The sequence below is a fragment of the Morus notabilis genome, unplaced genomic scaffold (genome assembly GCF_000414095.1).
Source record: "Morus notabilis unplaced genomic scaffold, ASM41409v2 Scaffold406, whole genome shotgun sequence".
Classification (NCBI taxonomy): domain Eukaryota; kingdom Viridiplantae; phylum Streptophyta; class Magnoliopsida; order Rosales; family Moraceae; genus Morus; species Morus notabilis.
Window position 1 is genome coordinate 275,671 of NW_010364333.1, and position 21,806 is coordinate 297,476.

Here is a 21,806-nt window from a genome sequence, read left to right on the forward strand (position 1 = left end):
ATAAATAAATTTTAAGACAAAGGGGACTAAAACAAAAAAATATATAAAATTTTGGATAAAAAAGATAAAAAAAGGACTAAAATGAAAGAATAAATAAATTCTAGACTATTATCAGAAAGAAACCAAAAGAAATAAATAAAATAAAGTTTCGGAATAGAAATAAAAAAGAAATGGTAAAAAGGACTAAAAATGAAAAGTAAATAAATTTTAGAGTAAAAAACGAAAAAAACAAAAAAGATGAGCTTCGAAAAAAGAAAAAAAAAGGAGGGGGGAGCACTTTGATAAGGACTAAAATGAAAAAAATAAATAAACTTTTAGGTAAAAAAACAAAACAACTAAGAGAATGGACTTGAAAAAATATATACAGTGTTAATCAGTTTTAGTAATGAAAAATACAGAAATTCATTTACACAAACAATCGATAAAAAAAGGCCCTATGCAGTGCTTCTACCCTAAAATTCAATCTCCCATATCTCCCCCAGTCTCTCTCCTCCAACGGCTACATTTCCCCTTTCTCTCTCGCTCCTTTGTCTTCTCTTCCATTTCCAATCCAAAACCCTCTCAATCTCTCTCTCTCCTCCGTTTCTTCTCTATTTCTCTCTCTAGATTTCGTAGCCATGAAGCACTTCATGAAACCAAGAAACGCGGTCTTGAGGGATACGACGATAGAGTCTGCGGCCTCGCCCAACCGTAGCACAGCCAAGCCCCGGCCGTCGTGGAAGCAGAGGGGCTCCAAGGAGAACGCTCCGCCATCGGATCCGAACTTTTTGCCCCCGATTCCGGAGCAGTCGCCGGAAATCTCTGCCGCCAAGTTGAAGAGCCCGCTCCTGCCACAACCGCCGTCGTCGAACCCTTTTAAGAGAAAGCTGAGCACGGAGACGGTTCCGGGAACTTCGTAATTGGAACCTGCGAATCTGGTGTCCAAAATCTGCGGAGACAGATGGCCCAAAATCTCAAGTTCTGCTAGGGCAAAATTGGAGCAAACTTTACAATTTCTCTGAAAGTGCTCCGATTGGTCGGCAAACGCAGGCGATTCCTTCCCAACCGCGAAACTCTTCTATCTTCTTATCCGATCCAAGCATTCTCGCTTTTTCTCTCTTCGATTTCCGTGTCTCTTTCGAAAACTTTCCGACGAAATCATTGTCAAGACTAGATTTTTATTGCAATGAGGGCAATTTCTTTTTTGTTTTTTGGTTGCAGAGTTTGTTGAATATGTGTACTGATAAAGATGGCAAAATCGTTTCGACACAGTGTTCGGAAGGATCTGCAATGGTGGTTTGTGGTGAAAAGGATAAAGTTGAGAGTTTTGGAGGTAGAGAAGAGCATTCTGACGTGAGTGAGGAGGTAACTTGTGCCGTTTGTGGTAATAAAGTGAGAGGGAATAACTTCACAATCAATTCTCGTGTAGGTATATTTACTCTGTCCTCAGTTCTATGGATGTTTTTTCATTTCATTTATGGAAATTAGGAAAAATTATTTGTTCTACTAAGTTCAATTATTTGCTTATTGTTTTAGTGATTATTGGATTTTGAGGATAGTAACAAAAATCTCCTTTGTTCTTTTATGTTTATCCCAATTTATCAGAAACGTATATCTTCTCCCAAGATTTTCAACCATAATTATGGGAAAGATTTTAACATGATTTGTAAAATTTAGGCGACTATTTTGATACGGTTCGTAAAACATTAAAGAGGATTTGTAAAATAATGGGAATATTATGTATGAAAGTAACCCTTATTAAAATTGAACTTGTTTGATAATTTTTGCGATTTTCATTTTCTCATCAACAAAAAGTGAAATAATAAAGGGAGAAGATCTTTTCAAAGTTTGGCTTGAGATATTTCACTTTTAACTCAGAAAACAAAAACTGAAAGTGATATCAAAGAAGGTGTAGTTAGCAACTTATTTTGAGAATTTTGTTTGCTAGTATAGGTATTTCTAGCTTAAATACTTTTGTTGTTGTTGTTTTCATGAGAAATATGCTATCTTATGGTGGTTTTCATCATAAGGACTCACTTTTTTTGCCCCATAGATATGCGTCTATCAAGAGGAACCAAAAGGAAGGAAAAAATGAAGTGCATTTTTTAATCTGGATAGTAAAATTAGGGTTTGATTTGAATTTAGTTGAGTTTGAAATAGGGATTTTTTCTTTCAATTCATTCAAATTGTATGCCTTCATTCTCCGAGGGAAAGCCACGAAATAGGAGGGAAACTAGGCGGTTTCATATTCCTTCTTCGTTGTCTTGTGAGAATTTGAAAAGCCTTGTCGTATTTGGTATTGTTCGGGTTTTCATTGGTTGAAGAACCTAGAGAGTATTTGATTAGTTAAAATAATAAGCAACCTTAGGGATACAAGTAAACCCATCAATCTCCCCAACGGGCATTCCTTTTTCTGCCGATTCACCGTGTCTGACGGTCACCTCAACATCAACTTTCACCATTAGGGATACTTGGTTGAAGGACAATGGCTGTGACACAGGGTTGCACTGCGAGACTTGCGTTGCCAACGGCAATATTCGACATAGATACCCGAATTCGTTGTTCATCCTCTCTTCTAAGGTACGCAATCCAAATTACACTGCAATCTTTTGATTGTCGAGTTTCTATTTTTATTTCTCAAGAATCCAGATTGTTTATTCAATTGGCAGTTGGTTTACAGAGCTTCACTATTTCTGATAATCTGTTTTTGATAATTGCTCCAGGTCTTAGGTTTATGTGAACCTCTTTCTAATTAATTCATGTATTGTGCTATTGCTCCATGTTGCTATGTTTTATTCCAACATGTTTATTGCTGTATGAATTGAAAGTTTTCATTGTACAATCAGTTGTGATTCATTTTCATTTTCTCTATATTTGCTTATATAAATCTTTAATGTGTTCATGACTTCTTGCTTGTATAAATCTTTAATGTGGTCATGACTTCTTGCTTGTTTGTTTCATTTTCTCTGTTTGTTTAATATTATGTTATACCTTAAAACACTTAATATGTTTATCATTATGGTTTTAAGATATTTTTTATCTTAATTTCATTAATTCTGGTGATTAGGAAACATGTCAGTTAACAAGAGCTGGATTATGTTGCCCAATTGTTTGTCGGATGAGTACATGAATGGGGTTGCAACATTTCTTGAAAGAGCCCGAAATTATGTTGATGATGTTGGAAAATGCAAGTGATACAGAATCTGATTTTGTCATGATTTATGTCAGTTACAGATGTTTGATGTGAATTGCTGAATTTATGTTAAGTCAGTTGTTTATTTTTTATTTAGTTGCTCTGGAAAAATGACTCCAGAATTTTTTTCCTAATACATATAAAGGGGTAGGAAAAGTTGACGAAAGGTGGGCATCTGAGTTAGGTTGGTAGGTTGGATTGCGCGCCACATGACCCTACTCCAAGTCAAGGCTTGGAGGGATATTCCACAACCAAACAATGTGGTGCTGCTAGACTCAAGGTAATAATATAGAACCACCTAATTTCGTTCAACAGAAAGTCTTGTTGAATTATAGTCCTATTTTGGATATTATTGTTGCAGGATAAGTTTGAACGGAATGAGCCTGATTGAGAAAAAAAGGCCAAGATATTAGATTCCATCGACCGTCTGTTAAACAAGCAATTGAAAGATTGGAGGTGTCGGCTGCACAAATATTTCATACAAAAAAGTGTGGATAAGAGGAAGTCAAAAAACACAAACACAAACAGGTTCTGGTGCTGGCAGGTTGGGATTCGTCATGCGACTATTGGTCGACTGAAAAGTATAAGGTAAGTTATGTAAATACCTTCAGAGCATTCATACATTTTTTTATGTGATTTATAGGTTCTGTAACAACTCCTTTTTAACTTTGCAGAAAAAATCAGCAACCAATGCTTTGAATCAGCATTCAATGAGCTAAATCATTTGCTTCTCACGTGTTTGATAAGGTATTTCATTTTGATTTTGCTATGGTTGTGTTTAAATTTATATCATTAGTAGAAAAATAGAGCTCCCCATGATGGTTTCTGTGATTTCTTGTCTTTTTGAGTTGCTCTTTCACTTTAGTTATCACATACTAATCTATATATACATACATACATCCACTTTACTTTGTAGAGAATAAAGTATAAAATCACTTTTGATGATCCTTTAGGTAGTAGTTATGATATGCTAATGCCATTTAGTCTTTTCTCTTATTTGGCCTTAACAAAAGAAATATGGATGAAAATGAGATTTCCCCGTGGACAAAATCTTGTGACTGTGCTTTGTGATTGGAGTTTATTGACTCTTTGGATCAATATTTATGATTTTCTCCTATTCATTTATTAATAAAAAAAATGGGTTGGTATGACAATTTTGAAACTGTAATGAGTAGATTGGTATTCTATTTTATGTTTAATGCAATTATTTAGCTTGTCTGATATCAATTAAAAGAATTTAATTATATGCAGTACTTTAAAGCAAAGAAGATGTCTTTATATAAGAATCAGGCATTTTAATGCTTGCGGTAAAACTCAATCTCTACTAACCATTTTTACAACATTCTTTATCTAAGAATTAGACATTTTAATGCTTGTGGTAAAACTCAATCTCTGCTGACCATTTTTACAGCATTCTTTGGGACATGTTATGTAGTGGCGCTCCTTGAGAAAAGGAAGTATTTCGCTTAGTGCCTTGGCTCCATTTGGTGGTTTTGCTTTCATGACTATGAATTATTGGAGATAACACATCACTACCTCTAATATTAAGATTGTGTTCGTTTGCAGCAATTGCAAACGAGCTTGATAATTCTAGTAGACTAATTGAGCTCTGTCATGACATGTGCCATCACAAGACTAAGGGTTGGACTGGGACAGTACCAGAGGAGAATTATGCAAGTTTTTATTTATTTATTTATTTATATTTTTGTGTTTATAATTCAGTATTCGTTAGTTTTTTCTTTTCACTTGTTCATTTTCAATTGACAGCACAAGATGATAGATTTGCAAACTCAAACTGGTTATTCATGTGACGTAGTTGAGGGAAATACCTCTACACAGCCCACATTAATGACATAAAAAGATATAATAAATAATGTCCTTGGCACATGATCGGGATACATATGGGGAGCGGGCCAAGCACTAAGAGGGGGTTCGAGAAGGAGGAGCACAGAAAATGGTTATTTCTCTACTCAAAGTCAAGAACACATGCTTGAGACCTTCAAAACTCTACAGAATGCTGATCGATAACCTTAAGAACTTTGTGAAGTCTATGTTCCCACAGTATGAACCTCCTTTTGGTGACTCATCTCCTTTGGAATAGTGCTTTTATCTATCTTTTACCCTTATTTTAGAACTTTCAGGTTTCTAGTACTTGATTTTAGAGGATTTTTATCTATCCTTATGGATGCTTTTGTCATGATTTTAGAGGAACATTATGTTCGACATTTTATATATCTTCTATCTTTGTTTGCCCTAATCTTAAATGCCTCTCATGCTCTTCTTTGGTGAGGCGCTACCTTATCTATCTCATAATTCTTTTGTGTCTCTTTTCTATTACTGGGTTTATTTTGTTAGTTTTGGGCGCTGATTAGGTTGAGTCATGAACAAGCCTTAACTCCTTCTACAGCACCTGAGGGTCCATTCAGCCATGGTGAGTTTTTCTCTCTCTCTCTCTCTCTCTCTCTCTCTCTCTCTCTTATTTTATCAATTTAGAGATCTTACTCAGTTAATCTTTAAATTATGTGAGTTTTTTCTGCCAGAATCTTACTATTTAGCAACTTAATCTTCTACAGCACCTGAGGGTCCATTCAGCCATGGTGAGTTTTTTTGTCTCTCTCTCTCTCTCTCTCTCTCTCTCTTATTTTATCAATTTAGAGATCTTACTCAGTTAATCTTTAAATTATGTGAGTTTTTTCTGCCAGAATCTTACTATTTAGCAACTTAATATTGAAGGGAAGATTGCACTAAAGATGGAAATAATGGTTATGGTTATTCTATGATAAATCTCAGTTCTTTTACTTACTGTTTCAGAACCAGCTTCATTCCTTTTGTGCTCTTATTTTTTGTTTTTTCTCTTTCCTTTCTAACGTCGTCTTTTTTTTTCCTTCTTTTCTCCTCCAACTTTTTCATCTTTCCTTTTGTTTCACCTCTCTCTACCTTTTGTTTGTGCTCTCCCTCTATGCATTCGGATAAACAAAGAGCCATCAATTCGGGCATGTGAGAGAGACCATTATCAGAGTAATTGTTGTGTGGATGTGATTCTTTGCCATAAAATTGTTGCTCTTTTCACAGAAAAAAAAATCTTTTTTTTGGGGATTTTTGATGTTTACTCATCTGTAACCCCTTTTCCCTTTGATGCAGGTCAAAAAAAAAAAAGAGAATAGAAATTGACATGACGAGAAGAAGAGGGCAATAATCACTCACACTCATCACCCATCTTCAGTTTTATTAGTTTTCGGTTCAGACTGTACCCAAACAATACAGATTCTTTGTTCCTCAATCCCGCCAAATATCATGGGTATTTCCCTTGCATTGTAATCTTCCTTACTCTTGATGAATTGTTTAGTGTGTTTATTTGGCTGGATGAGGATTTATTTTTTGGAGTTGAGTTTTTTATGATTGTTCTGATAATTCAATTAAATTTGACATTTGTCTGCTTTTGGGAACATTGTTTGGTTTTCACCCATAGTCATCCCGTTCTCAAAGGGAGAGTAGCTGTTTAGGAAGCTGAACAAATGGCCACTCTTTTTCTATCTTGTTTACTAGCTATCACTAATAGCTCGTCTATCAAAAGAAAAGCTAGCTCTGATGAACTCAAGGCTTTAATGATGAGCATTCATATAACAAAAATATTATTAGTTCAAGGATTGGAAATGCTTTTAGCCCATGGATATTAGTGAAAAGTTATAAACAATGTTAGATAAATTCCTGACTTTATGAGAAGTAGGCCTGATAAGGATTCTCCTTTACTTTGCATATCATCAATTGGATGGATGCAATTGATCATTAAACTTTTTCTATCTTTTTTGTTTTGCTCTTTGCTGACCTCTGGCCCTCTTAAGCGTTGTACTTGATTCTTAACAATATGAAGTGTTTTTTCTTATTAAAAAAAAAGGTGTGGGCCTGGTGAAAGATCTATTTAAGATAATAGTAATAAAAGGTCAGTGTGAGAAAATAGTAATAAGTTCGGTTGATATTTATACTAATAAATTGATATCACCAAAATAAACTGTATGGTGATTTAACACATTTTTTTTTTACTTGGTATAAATTGTTAATAAGTGTAAATTTTTAGACATTCTGTTACGTCTGATATTCCTTTCATTAATGCAATTGAAATAAATTTCATTAATGCAGGGATTTAGTTATGATCTTATTTTACAATTTATTTCCCTTTTTGATTGCTTCATTTTTCTTACTGTGTTCCTAATGATTTGTCCAGTCTAATCTATCTTCTTAATTGTCATTTGTTTCATTTGCCTTAAGTCTAGGCTGAATGTTAGTATTATGTTTGATTTGGAATGGAATGATATGCTTCAACGATTTCTAGAACCAGATCAACTGGTTGATTGCAAAAGAAATATACCTTTTGCAAGTAGGGGTTGTCATCAGCCTTTTAATTAGTTCTTTATATACCAATTGAAGTTTTCTAGCGTAAGATGTATGGAAGAACTATTTATTGTACTAACATTGATAGAAAAAAGGTGATTGCCTTGAAAATGCGGCCGGATTCTTTGCTATGAAACTTTTATATGTTTCATTTGTGCTTTTTAGTAGATTATTCAGTTAAACTCTTATTTATTTATTTATGTATTTTTGGATCAGTTTGTGGAGGTTTTCTTTTTCAAAGCTTTTAATTTTGTTCCTTGTACATTTAAAATCCAGATTGTTAATTTTAAGGACTATTCTTAGGAACCTATGCTATTGCAGGTTTTTTCTGACTGAGGTTATTGGGAGACTATCACCATTTTACTCGCATTGCTTGCCTATGTTTACTTTGTAATCGTGTTTACCCTGTCTTTATTGCTACATGTCATTCCTGCATGAGTTTCTTGATTTTTATAACTGCAAGATGTGTATAAAATGGGATTGGGGGAGCAGGGACAAAGTAAACGCAATGTTCTATGCAGATGTACCATCTGATCTGAGCAGGAAACACCGATGGCACCAACTTTCTCATGACAATGTCATCTATCACGCCCATCTCTATTCCTCCACTTGTCTTGTCTTTCGTTTCTCTCTTTTTTTGTCGTTCTACATGTCATTCCTGCATGAGTTTCTTGATTTTTATAACTGCAAGATGTGTATAAAATGGGATTGGGGGAGCAGGGACAAAGTAAACGCAATGTTCTATGCAGATGTACCATCTGATCCGAGCAAGAAACACCGATGGCACCAACTTTCTCATGACAATGTCATCTATCACGCCCATCTCTATTCCTCCACTTGTCTTGTCTTTCGTTTCTCTCTTTTTTTGTCGTTTCTCTCTAAACGTCGTTTAGTTCCTTACCAAAATGTAAAATTCTCTCTTTTGCAGATGATGCTCTCGGTGATGCTAACCTCCTCGGTGATCCTTATTGCACTCGCATGGTTGCTCGCGTTTGTTTCTCAACAAACTTCGAACACACGCTTTGCAAGGTTTCCTTTCCTTTCTTTCTACTGTTTGGTTTCTGAGAAAATCTTGTTCCTGCTCACTTACCTAAAAGAAAATGAAACTTAGTAATTTCATTTGCTAATTGGAGAGCAGGGACAAAGTAAACGCAATGTTCTATGCAGAGATGTACCATTTGATCCGAGCAGGAAGCATCGACGACACCAACTTTCTCACGACAATGTCGTCTATCACACCCATCTCTATTCCTCCACTTGTCTTGTCTTTCGTTTCTCTCTCTTTTTCTGTCGTTTCTCTCTAAACGTCGTTTAGTTCCTTACCAAAATGTAAAATTCTCTCTTTCGCAGATGATGCTCTCGGTGATCCTTACTGCACTCTCATGGTTGCTCGTGTTTCTCAACAAACTATCGAACACACGCTTTGCAAGGTTTTCCTTTCCTTTCTTTCTACTGTTTGGTTTCTGAGAAAATCTTGTTCCTGCTCACTTACCTTACAGAAAATGAAACTTAGGGCTCGTTTAGTTCGCTGATTGGAGTTTTCAATTTGAGTTGAGATGTGACTTATGTGAGCTTTTTACTGTAGTAAAAAAATTAAATATGAATGTTTCTGAGAGCTTTTTACTGTAATAAAACTAGAATTTTAAACTCGAATCGGTGAAATAAACGTGACCTTAGTAATTTTATTTGCTAATTTATTAGGTTATGAGCATGGTCGGGTGAAGAATTTGCGCTTAGTTTGGTACATTGTCAATTTTCTATTTCACATTCCTATTCATTTATTTATTTGCTTATTTATCTATTTATTTATTTATCCAGTTACCTATTTAATTAATTAATTAATGTGTTGTTCAAGCTTGCCTTTAAAATCAGGAATCATTATTTCATCACCCCTGTATTTTGTCAAAATGGTGCATTTTTCCATACGTTTTCAGAAATACTTGTTCTCTTCGTCCCGGAGAAGGTTTCAACGTGATTTATCCTAAATTTTCTTTTAGTTTGGGGGATTTATTTACTTTCTGCATTGGGTTTGTTTTCTAATAAATTAGGCTTTTTGAGGCTGATTTCGTTTTAGTAATAGACGATTCTGTGAGTTTTTTGCTTACTAGTTTGATGTGCTTCAAAGTTTTTCAGATACACCTACCTTGTTAGTAACAAGGATTCTCTATACTTGGATGTCCAACTCTTGTTTTGCTTTCTTTAAGGCGTGGCTGTTGTTGAGGTGGTTTGGGTTCCTCCTAGTATAAGCGCATGTACAAAATGAAGTATATAATTAGGTTATTTATATAGCTAAAAAAGCAAGAACAACCACGTTAGCTCATAAAAAAATAAAAAATAAAAAACACCATGTAGCTCATCTTTGAGCCAGAAAAAAAATATTTACAGATAATTTTGAAAATGTACATAAAGCTGATTATTTATATGTGCAAAATGTGTAATGCCCGCCATTTACTTTAACAGATAAAAAAGGAACTTAATGATTTTGTGAGACAATAATGTTATTTTATGAAATTTATGTTAAGTAAACTAACGTTTGTGTTGAGTTGTATTGCAAGTGACGGTAACAAAGGGATCGATGTGCTCGCGAGAATTTCCAAAAAAAAAATTGTGTATTTTTATTATGGGAAAATTCAATAATAATGCATAATGGTAGAAGTTATATATTATGGTGCATTATTATTTAATTATAATGATGAAACGATGCTATATTATATTATATTATAATCACAATATTTTGTTTACTATTCCCATATGATTTTATTTTATGATTTATGTTACAATGCAAATATTAATTACATGCCAATCTCATGATTTCTTGTTGCTAATGTGATTATTAGCATATGATATTGATTGATAATGGTTTAGGAATTTTATATATGATTTATGGGAAGTTTATTTGATGGAGATGTGCCTTAATTTTCATTCAGAGCTTAAATTCTGAATTTCTATTTCTCTTATTCCTTTCACACTAGCATTTGACTTGATATTCTCTTATTAAATGTGCCAATCGTGATTGGTAGACTCAAATCAGAAACTATCTGACCACTCACTCCATATACAAAAATAAAAAATAAAAAAATAAATTCTCACGATAAAATTCTCTCAGCCCTATCTTCCTTCACATATATCTTCATCTCACTCTTTCTTGCATCGACGCCCACACCAGACAAGAACTAAAAAGGTACGTTCTTGGGATTGTAATGTTTCTATACATTGATAATGGCGGCCAGGGATGAATTTTTGATGAGAACGATTATGGATATATGTTATTGTATGAATAGATGATTTCTGGACACATGTATGTATATATAATATATATACACACACAATTATATATGTGAAGATGTTGATACATATATATTTTCCTTTCTTTCATGAGAATGTTCTACGTTGGTTTTCTTGAATAATAACTATGATGATGGCTTTGAGATATTGCACAGATTGTTGTATCTATATGTATGTATATGTATGATTATATATATGTATTGTGGGTGTGTGCGCGTTCATTTATGTGAGTGAATGTGATATGTTCATAAATATATATAATTTCATTGAAAACGTGATAATGGAATTATATTTAATAGTATGATTTTATCAATTATGTGATCTGTTACGTCTAAGTGCTGCTATTCTTGAGGGTGGTACTTATGTATGTGATATATATATATAGGTGTCTATACGTGAGATAGTTTATAATTTGTGTGATTAATCTGTTTTAGGTTCCTATTGCTATTTTATTTGAATGTTACCAGTAACATGTTTATGCCCTATTATTGAATTATAACAGTTGTTTCATGAATTTATGAGTTTACAAACATGTTAGGAACTTATGTTTATGTTTATTTTTTTATTTGATTAATGATAATTTGGATGATGATTAAATGTGATTTCTTGATTAAACATGAACATGTAGTATTATTGTAATTATTTTAGAATTTATGCACTGATTTTGAAGTCTGTTTTCAGAGGTCAAATAAATTTGAAATTATGCATATGATATACCATTGGAAAGCTTAGGATGTCTAGTTTCTAATGCCACCAGTTTTAGCTTAATGTGATTTTTAATAAACTTGTTATGAATTTTTGAAGCAGCATAGGTCTGGCTGTTTATACTAGTGAATGTGATTCTAGATTACAACAACAACAACAAGCCTTATTCCTAACTTAATTGGAGTCGGCTATATGAATTTTACTTTTCCATGCTGCTCTGTTCGAAATTAGACTTTTTTGAAGGTCTAGATCTAGAATGTCATTCCTAACTACTTCAGTCCATGTAATTCTTGGTCTACCCCTCCCTCTCCTAGTATTAGGTATAAGAGCTGTTTATACTAGTGAATGTGATTCTAGATTACAACAACAACAACAACAACAAGCCTTATTCCCAACTTAATTGGAGTCGGCTATATGAATTTCACTTTTCCACGCAGCTCTGTTCGATATTAGACTTTTTTGAAGGCCTAGATCTAGAATGTCATTCCTAACTACTTTAGTCCACGTAATTCTTGGTCTATCCCTCCCTTTCCTGGTATTAGGTATAAGAATGTCCTCCCAAGCACGAACTGGTGCTTCTAGATCTAGAATGTGATTCTAGATTAAAAAAAAATATATGACGTTGATTGATTAAATGAATGTTGAATAGATGTCGTTTGATGTTAAGAGTGTTCGGACACTGTTGATATACGAGTTATTAATTTTTTTTTAATATATGGATATTTTCTTTTGACATGAATTCTCCAAGAGGCAAGCACAATGCATTCCCAATGCGTTCCATCACCATGATTCATAGGATAGGTAAACAACGCATCAAGTAAGTACATTCTCACCTGTAACATGATAATTAATTATGAAAAACATTTGAGAAATGATTTCTAATGATATTAAGTTTTTTTAAGCGTTTCTCTTATAAAGCATTTTAGTTAGAATAAGAATGAGTAAACGAATATTTTTTTCCCAATTTCTATGATTTTACTTGTGAAGAGTTTTATGAAAGCTTATAAATATGTATAAATATATGTTTCACAAACCCTATATTTATGTTTGTCCTGCTAGGTGGACTATCTCACAAGGTTGACTTGTCATGTTTTGTTTGGGATTAGCTACCTCACTCCTCGTGACGGCGCGTTAATAATGTTAATGGTGTAACGCTTGGGACCCCGAAAGATAAAATGAATAATGAATATAATGAAAAGATATGTTATACCTACATGCGTGTCTCATGCACTGCTATGAATATGACTGATGATTATGTTTTGTTTTCATTGAAAACTCAAATTGTGTTTTGTGAGATAGGGAAGTGTTCTTACTTAGCATTTACTTAAGAATTATATGATGTTGTAGATAAGGTTAAGAAGCCAACTGTTGAATTGTATACCTGTAATCAAATCTTTATAGAGTAAATTACGACTGTAATTGAGCTCTGTATATAGGCTGTATAGAATCAGTTATTCTAGGAAGTTTGACTTTGGAAAGTTGACTCCGATCCCTTGAATCATGGGATTGATAGCTTTAGGTATTTTCTTGATTTAGTTGGTTAGTTTCCTATTTTGTATCCTAGAATATTCTATATATTGTTATGTACCATTCTAATCTAATCAATGAGAATTACTATCATTCTTCTCTATTTTACATCATGGTATTAGAGCTTAAGTTCTCTCTAGGATTAAAACCTTTGGCCTTCATCTCCAGGGATATATACCTTTGACCTTCATCTCCAGGGATATATTGTTGTTTCTTTGTGCCCCGTTTTACCCTGTTTTTGAGTTCAAAAACAGAGTATTTTGCAAAGTTTTTATTCAGCCAATTCAGTCTTCTTTCTGCTGGCCTTCATTGTCGTGTATCAACCTTCATAGCCTTCATAAACTCTTTTTCTAACGACCTTAATTGTTGTTTTTTCCTGAGTCGTTGGTCCTGTTAATCTTTCATCATCATGTCTGAAACTGTAGAAAACATAACCACAGCACAATTCGAAGAAGCACAGGTATAGGTTACTCATTCGAACCTTTCTCAAAGGAAAGGGCCTATTGGTTGAATGGATGGAATTTTTTGAAGTGGTCGCAATTGGTTCGAACCTTTCTCAAAGGAAAGGGCGAACTCAGCCATCTTTTGGGGACGAGAGCAACCAAAAGATCTTAAATTGCAAGAATGGGATGCTGTGATTATGTCATGGTTGTGGAATTCCATGGCGCCGGAGGTTAGTGACTGTCACTGTCCCAAACAGGGGTTGGTGACGTGGAGACTTGTTTAGAAATAAATAGGGATTAAGAAAGTAATTAAGGTAAAGTCAAAGTCAAAGATAGTATACATATAAGAATTTCCAAACAAACCTCACTATTTTAAGGAAATTAGGTTTTAGAAAGAGTGAGGCGGACTTTATAAAATTACAATCATAGTCAAATCAGTTTCAAAAGTTAGCCTCTGGCATCCACAGGGTTTACACGTTGTGCATACATAAACAATTACAGAAAAAGTAAAGTGCTGACATCAACCACCGTCCAGTAGAATTTAAGATTACATCCATAGTTTTATATACATGCCTTGAATAAGTAGAGATGAAGAGAACACTTTACAGCTTCCTTTATTCTTGAATGGTATTCCTCACCGTTGAACCCACCTATTCAGCGCTACTTCTAGCGTCGCTTGGGAGGGGTTAAATTACATTTGAAATAAGGAAAAGTGAACGAAAGGCCCAGTAAAATAAAATTTTATAAAACCGAATTAATAAATGGAAGTGCAGGCCCGAACGAATCATTCAGAACCAAACCTTTTTCTAAAAGAAAAATAAACTTAAATTACCGGTTTCAAGTACCAGCATGTAATTTAATAATAAATTACTTACGACCATTGCAAGGCCAATCACCACCGTAGTGGCCCATCTAGGTTTCGGGTCCTGTCCCCAAGGATACGATCTCTATATCCCCATTTCTAGGCCATCGGCGTTGTTACTATTTCATAAAATATCTCATTTTAAGAAAAATATCATATAAAACTTTTCTTTAGTTTTCAACGATTTCAAATACTTTTTTATCTTTAAAACATTTTCATAGGCCAAATATATTTAAAACAGGCTAACATGGATGTGGACAAGAACATCTTACCTCTCGGATGTCAATTCTACAGATAACTTCACGTAGTCCCAGCTCCACTTGTCTTTGAAGCTCCAAGTCTAATCGTGTTGCTAGCTTCGTCATAAAAAATAACGGTTTAGAGTTTAATCCTTATCTCAAAACAATCTAGCTTAATCATGAACAATTGTATCATACTAGTGTGCCTTAAAATCAAAGTTCATAAACGATTTCTTAATTCAAATCATGATTCTTTGAGAATCGAAGTTCAATCAAGAGAAATGAAATGGAAACAAAGATTAATGTGGCTAATCTACTCACTTTAAGTTCTCAAATGAAGTTGAGTTGGTTCTCTATTGAAATTCAGGTCAAAACAAGGTTGTGAAACATTTTTTAGGCAGGAGAAGTGCACACCGGTCGATCGGTGGCAGAGAAGTGTTACTCTATCGGTGGGCCGTTGGTGTGGTGTTGCTCAATAGGTGGGGAAATTTAATGTAAGGATATTTTTAAAATTTTAGGTGGTTGTAAGTCTGAATTTACATCATATTGACCTATTTATTAACTTCTCTTAAATAATGGCCTGTTAATTTTAAATTCTCTTAAATTTTGGCATATTTTCCTCATTCTCTCAAAGTATACTTCATTGTTAGGTGGAAAGATAATTAACCATGATATTGATTAGTTGTAAACTCATCAACACCATATAAAATAGATAAAATACATTTTAGCTTGACTATTAAAATTAAGAGTTAATAGCTCTGTTAAATCCTAAACTTTAAAGCACCGAAAAAGAAAAAAAAAAGGAAGAAAAAAAGTACAAAATTATTTGTAGAGTACAATGGTAGATAAGTAGAGTTAAAAAATGAATAGAAAAGGTAGAACACAAAAAAGATGGAGTTAAAAAGAAATAAAGATTTTAGCGTTGTTTAAGAGTAAAAAACTATAGTAAGCAAATGGAGCCAAAAAAAAGAAAAAAAAAAGTAATGCAAGAGAAAGAAGGGAAAGAAAAGGGTTAAAAATTTGCAAAAGAAAAGAAAATAAAGAAAGAAAAAATGTATTAAAAACTGAAGCTGTGCGTTTTGGACTATCAAAATGCTATAGCACTCTTTTCTATTCTTTTATATATGACAGATATAGTGAATTTATTGTCATAAAAAATACTAATTTTTGTTTTCTAAATTGATGCCCTATATCATTTTTTGACACATTTTTAGAGATTTTTCATCTGTAATGTAATTTTAGCATTAGAAAGTTAAGAGTTTTTTTTTTTAAATTGACTCTTAAAATTCAATGTGAAATCAATATTACCCATTTGTCTAGTATTATCCATTTTACGTAAGTTGTTTAAATTAATCTATTCTAATAAAGGGATAATTATGATTAGGGATGGAAATGTGATAATGATGTTTAGACTAAAACCCCCATATAGTAAACTTTCTACCATAAATTTTAAAATTAGTTTGTATTGAGTTTCTGTTTCATAGTTTGTTTTCAATGTAGATGCATTTTATGTGGAACATTGTCATCTAGATCAATTACTTCTTTTTGTGTTGTGTTCTTCAAGAGTATTCATCATCTTTTATAGCGTGTTGCAACTCTCTTAATCTTTTAAGCTATTAATAGACTATGACGAACATTATAAAATTGTTTCTCTAATATATATTAATGTATAGTCAAATTCATGCCCTATTACAACTGACATGTGCAATGCATGTGCCTATTTTTACTAATATACTATAGATGGATACATAGTGACCTAGAGTTAGATCATTTTTTACCTCCGTCGGTAATTATTAGACACTCCCCTTTAGTGCTTGATAATTCATAAAAAGGATTGGAAGGAGATAAAATAATTGATATTTAGTTCTTGAAGTGTCCACGAATTCCAAAAAGGTTCAAAGATGCTCACTCACTGTTAGATTTATTAAGAATGACGATATCAAGGAAAATTGAGGTTCTCAATCACTCAATTATCCAAAATTGTTATTTGCTAAATAGGTAAAAAATCTGTTATGATAAAGGGATAAAATCGTTTCGGTACTCTTTATTATAGTGAAACATCTCGTTAGTACCTTGTACTTTTAATAACATTAAAGCAGTATCTTCAACTTTAAAGAAATGTTCTTACAGTACCCTGAGACCGATTTTTGGATATAAAATGCCCATTATACCCTTCTCACTAATTAACAACAAACTAATAATTTGTTAAAAAATTATGAAAAATACTTGAAAATATTTATAAATTATAAATTAAAATAAGTGATTTCTTAAATATTTTTAAAGTTATTTATTCCTATTTAATTAATACAAAGAGCAGTTTGAAAATTGTATGTCTTAAAAATCAGTCTCAGTATCGAAAGAATTTTTTTAAAAGTGAAGGTACCGTTTTAATATTATTAAAAACATAGAGTACTAACGAGATGTTTCGCTATAATAAAGGGCACTAAAAGGATTTTATTGCCATGATAAATTATGTCATAATACAAAAATATTTGAAAAAAAAATCAATCATTTTGTTTATGAAAATCTATAATTAGTATGTTGCTCATATATATATATATATATATATTCATTAAAACCAGCAAAGGTCAGGGTTGAGGATCGAAAGTAGAGGTCGAGGTTGGGGTCAGAATCTAGATAAGGAGACGAGGTTGGGGTTAAGGTCTAGACTAATATGGATGATGCCAAGATTAGAACCAGAGCCCCAACTAAATCCAACCCCAACCTCAGCCCCAATCCTGATCTTGATTTTAGAAGACAAAAATTTTCCATTTCGAGAAAAACTATTTCTTTTTATTTTTCTTAACAAGCAATAAAATTGATAATAAATTAAAAGAAAAAGCAAAAAATAATATTACTATAAGTATTTTCTAAAAGTAAAACAAAAAATGGCATTCTTTCAAAAACGAAAAAAATAAAAATGTGCTAAAAAGTGATTTAGAATGAGGAATAAGCTACAAAATAGTCTTAATGTTTTTCATCTATATAATAAAATGACTAACTTTAACATTCTTCAGTTCACAAATGAAATTTGATACAACTTCTCATATTTAATATAAAGTATGTAATTAACACTGACACATTTTTTAAATTGCAGACTAAATTTAATACAACTCTCAACAAATGAATTTTTACAATGAACTGTTACAAGAGAGAAGAAAATCTTAGGTATTTTATATAAATTGAACTCAATATTTTATCATATGGGCTTGACTTTACCTATGGGTACCTTTCCTTCTATACTAATTGGTTATTTTAATTTTTCTTAATATATTAGTTTAAGATCACGTACTATGCACGTTAAGAGTAATTTGTGCATTAAGTTCTAATTATCGTAATATTATTAAAAGCATATAACATCGGAATATAAAGTCCCAAAAAGAAACTTAAATTTGGAAAAAAAAATAAAGTTTTATGTTAAGTAGCCAAAAAAAGGACTAAAATAAAAATAAATAAATAAGTTTTAGGATAGAAAGAACCAAAACATTAAAAAAAAGTTTCAGGGAAAAAATTTAAAAGTGGTCAAAAAGGACTCAAATGAATCTATAAAAAAGTTTCAAAGAAAAAGAAACTAAAACGAAAAAATAAAGTTTTAGAGGAAAAATATAAAGAAGGGTAAAAACGGGACCAAAATGAGGAAATAAATAAGTTTTAGGGCAAAATGAACCATAATGAAAGAATTATAAAATTTCAAGACAAAAAAGATAAAAAAAAAAAATGATTAAAATGAAAGAATAAATAAGTTTTAGGGCATTATTGAAAAGAAACATCCTATGGGTAGTAACTTAGAACGCCGTGGTGCCGGAAATCTTTCTTTTGTCATTTGTAACCACGCCCAATCTCCAGGGTCAAAAATAAGCTTGTGACGTCCCTTGTTAGCTTGCTTGATGTATCAAATAAGTTTAAATAGATAAATCTAGATGTGTTCAAATTTAAATTTAAATAATCACATTATTTAAATAATAATTAATTCTCAATTAATTATTTTCGAGTGTTTAATTTTAGAATTTCGTAATTCTAAAATTCTCATTTTGCCCTTTGTGTCTGGTAGAATTACTTGGACGACGCGAGGACTAATGGACCTATAATCCCGAGCTCCAATAAAATTAATAATTGATTAAACACTTTAATTAATTAATTAATTCTATTAATTCCAATAGTTACTCCACTATAAACTTGGAATTGCACTTTCGAAATTATAGATATAAATTACTTCTAAACTATGAAGTGCCCATTTGATATAGTCACTGCATATAGATCGATCCTCCATAAATAATTCATAATTAGAGCTAGGTAAAATCCGTTAACCTCTCTAATTATATCTTTATCCTTGTGTACCATTGATTCTCTAATGGACAGTGATTCATAAAACACCTTCATGAATCGGAGCTCCTACAGGTTCAAGTACCGAATCAACCCTCAAGAGAATTATTTATCTACTTCTTTCTTAAGAAGGAATGGATTCCATCTCGTATAATAACATTCCCAGCTACCTACTTCATCATGTCTCTAAAATATAAGGAATAGGATTCAGGATCTCAGAATCTGTACCGAGTAAATCAAAAGACACAAACTCATAAATAGGAGTCTATTAAGAACTCAGGATTAAGATCATTCTATATATGACCATCGGTAGACTCAATTAGAATTTCTATACTTAACGGAAATTATTAGAAATTCATATTGTGTCTGTGTCCTTGTTCCACATAATCTCATTATGCGAAATACACTCATTCAATATCTCGCCATATTAACAGTGCGGATAACACCGTTCCATTCTAAATGGGAATGACATGTATTAATAATGTTTTAATTAAAGGTTCCAAACTTTAATTAAATTTATTATGAACATTGTTTTTTGATTATTATCCTTAAAAATTATCCTCTCGTATATAACACTTATATACAATGTTTAAGGTCACATAAATAATCATAGAATTTTCATTGATATTCATAAAATATTCATAAATATATGCACATAAAATAATGAATAAACTCTTTTATTAAATAAATAATAAATATCTTATTACATCTCATGCTTCTAGGATACCATTCCCAACACAAAACACTTATTTATAGACTCTTAATAAGTCATAAAATAACCCTTATCTAAAAACCTTAAATAATAACTTACACAAAAATACAAAATAATTATTCTCCCAAAATTAATTTGAGTCACTTACCTAATTTTGAAGTTATCTTAGTTGTGATGAATTTAATTAGGAATTTTGCATTAACATTACTGTATTTAAAATCGTGCTTTTGATTATATATATGCGTATGGTGAGATTTCAGATTCGTATTTGAAATCCGATATGGTTTTTTGTCTAACAAAAAACATTATAATCATATGTTTTTTGGAGTTTGAAAATTTTAAAGGCAAGATAACATCGTCTGTGGACATAATGAGACAACGCATGCACGTCGTTTGTCACCATATACAGTCAAGATTTCCAATTTGAATTCTAATTGAATATATTTGTAACTGGAATCAATTTCGAAGTCCGATCTCAAGGAGACTCTAGATTTAGAAGGATGTATCTAAGCACTTTTCAAGGCTTACACCATCTCCCATAAAATATTAATACTAATTGTATATTTGATAACTTTTAAATGAGATATCATATCATATTTTTTTATACTAAATATATAATTAGCATTAACATTTGCATTAGAGATTATGTAAGATATGCTATTTTCATTTGTGTTCTAATACATAACGTTATTTAAAATGCTAAATCTATCTTTTTTTTTAATCATTAAGCTTTAAAAGTTGTGAAGGTAAAACTTCTTAATTTTTAAATAATTTGAAGCAAAAGTTACATAATTAAATGAAAAAGTAAACATTTCAATTAATATAAATCAAATGCTATATTTGTCATGTATTACTTGATTAGAAATTTACCACCAAGTATAATATATGGTAAATTTCACACAATAAACAGCAATATATTGAAGAGTGTTTTTGATACTTAAATGTTAAATTTACAATTAGCACGTCAACCATAACATTATACAAGAGATGCTCTCAGCATATTTAAATAATCGGATATTGTGATTTGCATTTAAAAATCTTAGGCCTCATTTGCTTCGCGGATTCGAGTTTAGATGTGATATTTTTTAAGAGCTTTTAATTATAGCAGAAAAAGTTAAATGTGACATTTTTTAAGAACTTTTAACTGTAGAAGCCTTAAACTGAAAACTCAAATCGGTAAAATGAACGAGGCCTTATATTGGAAGAGAATGTGCAACCAAACTAGAGTAGGTTCTTGGGACTGATTCACTGAAGTCAGATTAACTATGATCAGAGGACATTGTGGACCAAATGCGAACTAGAAATCTTGAAGGGTGTGCGTCCAAGGGTGAGCTGAAGACTTGGAGCAGGACAATAGGTCTGAAAACAAGTCATGATTAGCGTTCGTCTTGCGGAAGTAGACGTCACGTGTTAGACTCGATAGAGGTTTTTTAGCAAACTCTATTATGTAACCAAGTAGTAATGAAATGAATCAAAATTACCATGTCTTTAAAATTTATTGATGGTGCTCTTGGGGGAAAAGGTAGGCTTTGATGCAGGAGGTTCAAGTGATGTGGTCATTCCTTTATTCCTTTATCATTTTTTTTTTTTTCCCATTCTGCGTAGTTTACATTTCATGTCGTTTTCATCTTTAGTGTCGTTTGGAGCTTTAGCCTTTGTAGTAGCTTCATATCTCAAAGATCCATTTGTAATAGCAACTTTTTCTTATTACAAGTCGTAGTTTTGCTAGTACGATCAGCATCATGACATTTTTTCCTTGTTGGGTTTTTACGACGTTAAATAACCATATGATATCTAAGAACAACCAGATCTTCGTGTTCTCAGTTCATGGTTATTTACATTTTTGCTTAAGAATTTGTTTATAGTAAGAACCTAATGATTCTGTTAACGGTTTATAGTAAGAAACTAAGAATTTTTCTGCTGCGTGTCTGACCCATTAGTCACTAATAATACCGTTGATCGGGTCTAACAGTTTCCCATCATTAGAATCAAGTTACGTCAACTTCTTCCCACAGCTTGAAAGCTCTGATCATATACTGTAGTTAATGAATTGAATGTAAATTCAGGTTTTTAATGCTCTATTATTTAACCAAGTAGTAACGAAATGAATCGAAATTACCATGTCTTTAATATTTATGGATGACGCTCT

The 21,806-nt window shown here is 32.2% G+C and overlaps 2 long non-coding RNA genes across 2 annotated transcripts; both read left to right on the top strand.

Moving 5' to 3' along the window:
• The first annotated feature begins 483 nt into the window (after window positions 1–483).
• LOC112093155 lies at window positions 484–3,919 on the top strand. The gene is made up of 4 exons (XR_002902929.1): window positions 484–1,408; window positions 3,318–3,452; window positions 3,534–3,760; window positions 3,847–3,919. It is a non-coding gene; the product is annotated as an uncharacterized LOC112093155 (long non-coding RNA).
• A 975-nt stretch (window positions 3,920–4,894) lies between these two features.
• On the top strand, window positions 4,895–8,983 carry LOC112093154. Its single transcript, XR_002902928.1, has 7 exons — window positions 4,895–5,233; window positions 5,528–5,603; window positions 5,713–5,769; window positions 6,314–6,470; window positions 8,490–8,590; window positions 8,700–8,786; window positions 8,912–8,983. It is a non-coding gene; the product is annotated as an uncharacterized LOC112093154 (long non-coding RNA).
• The last annotated feature ends 12,823 nt before the right edge of the window (window positions 8,984–21,806 follow it).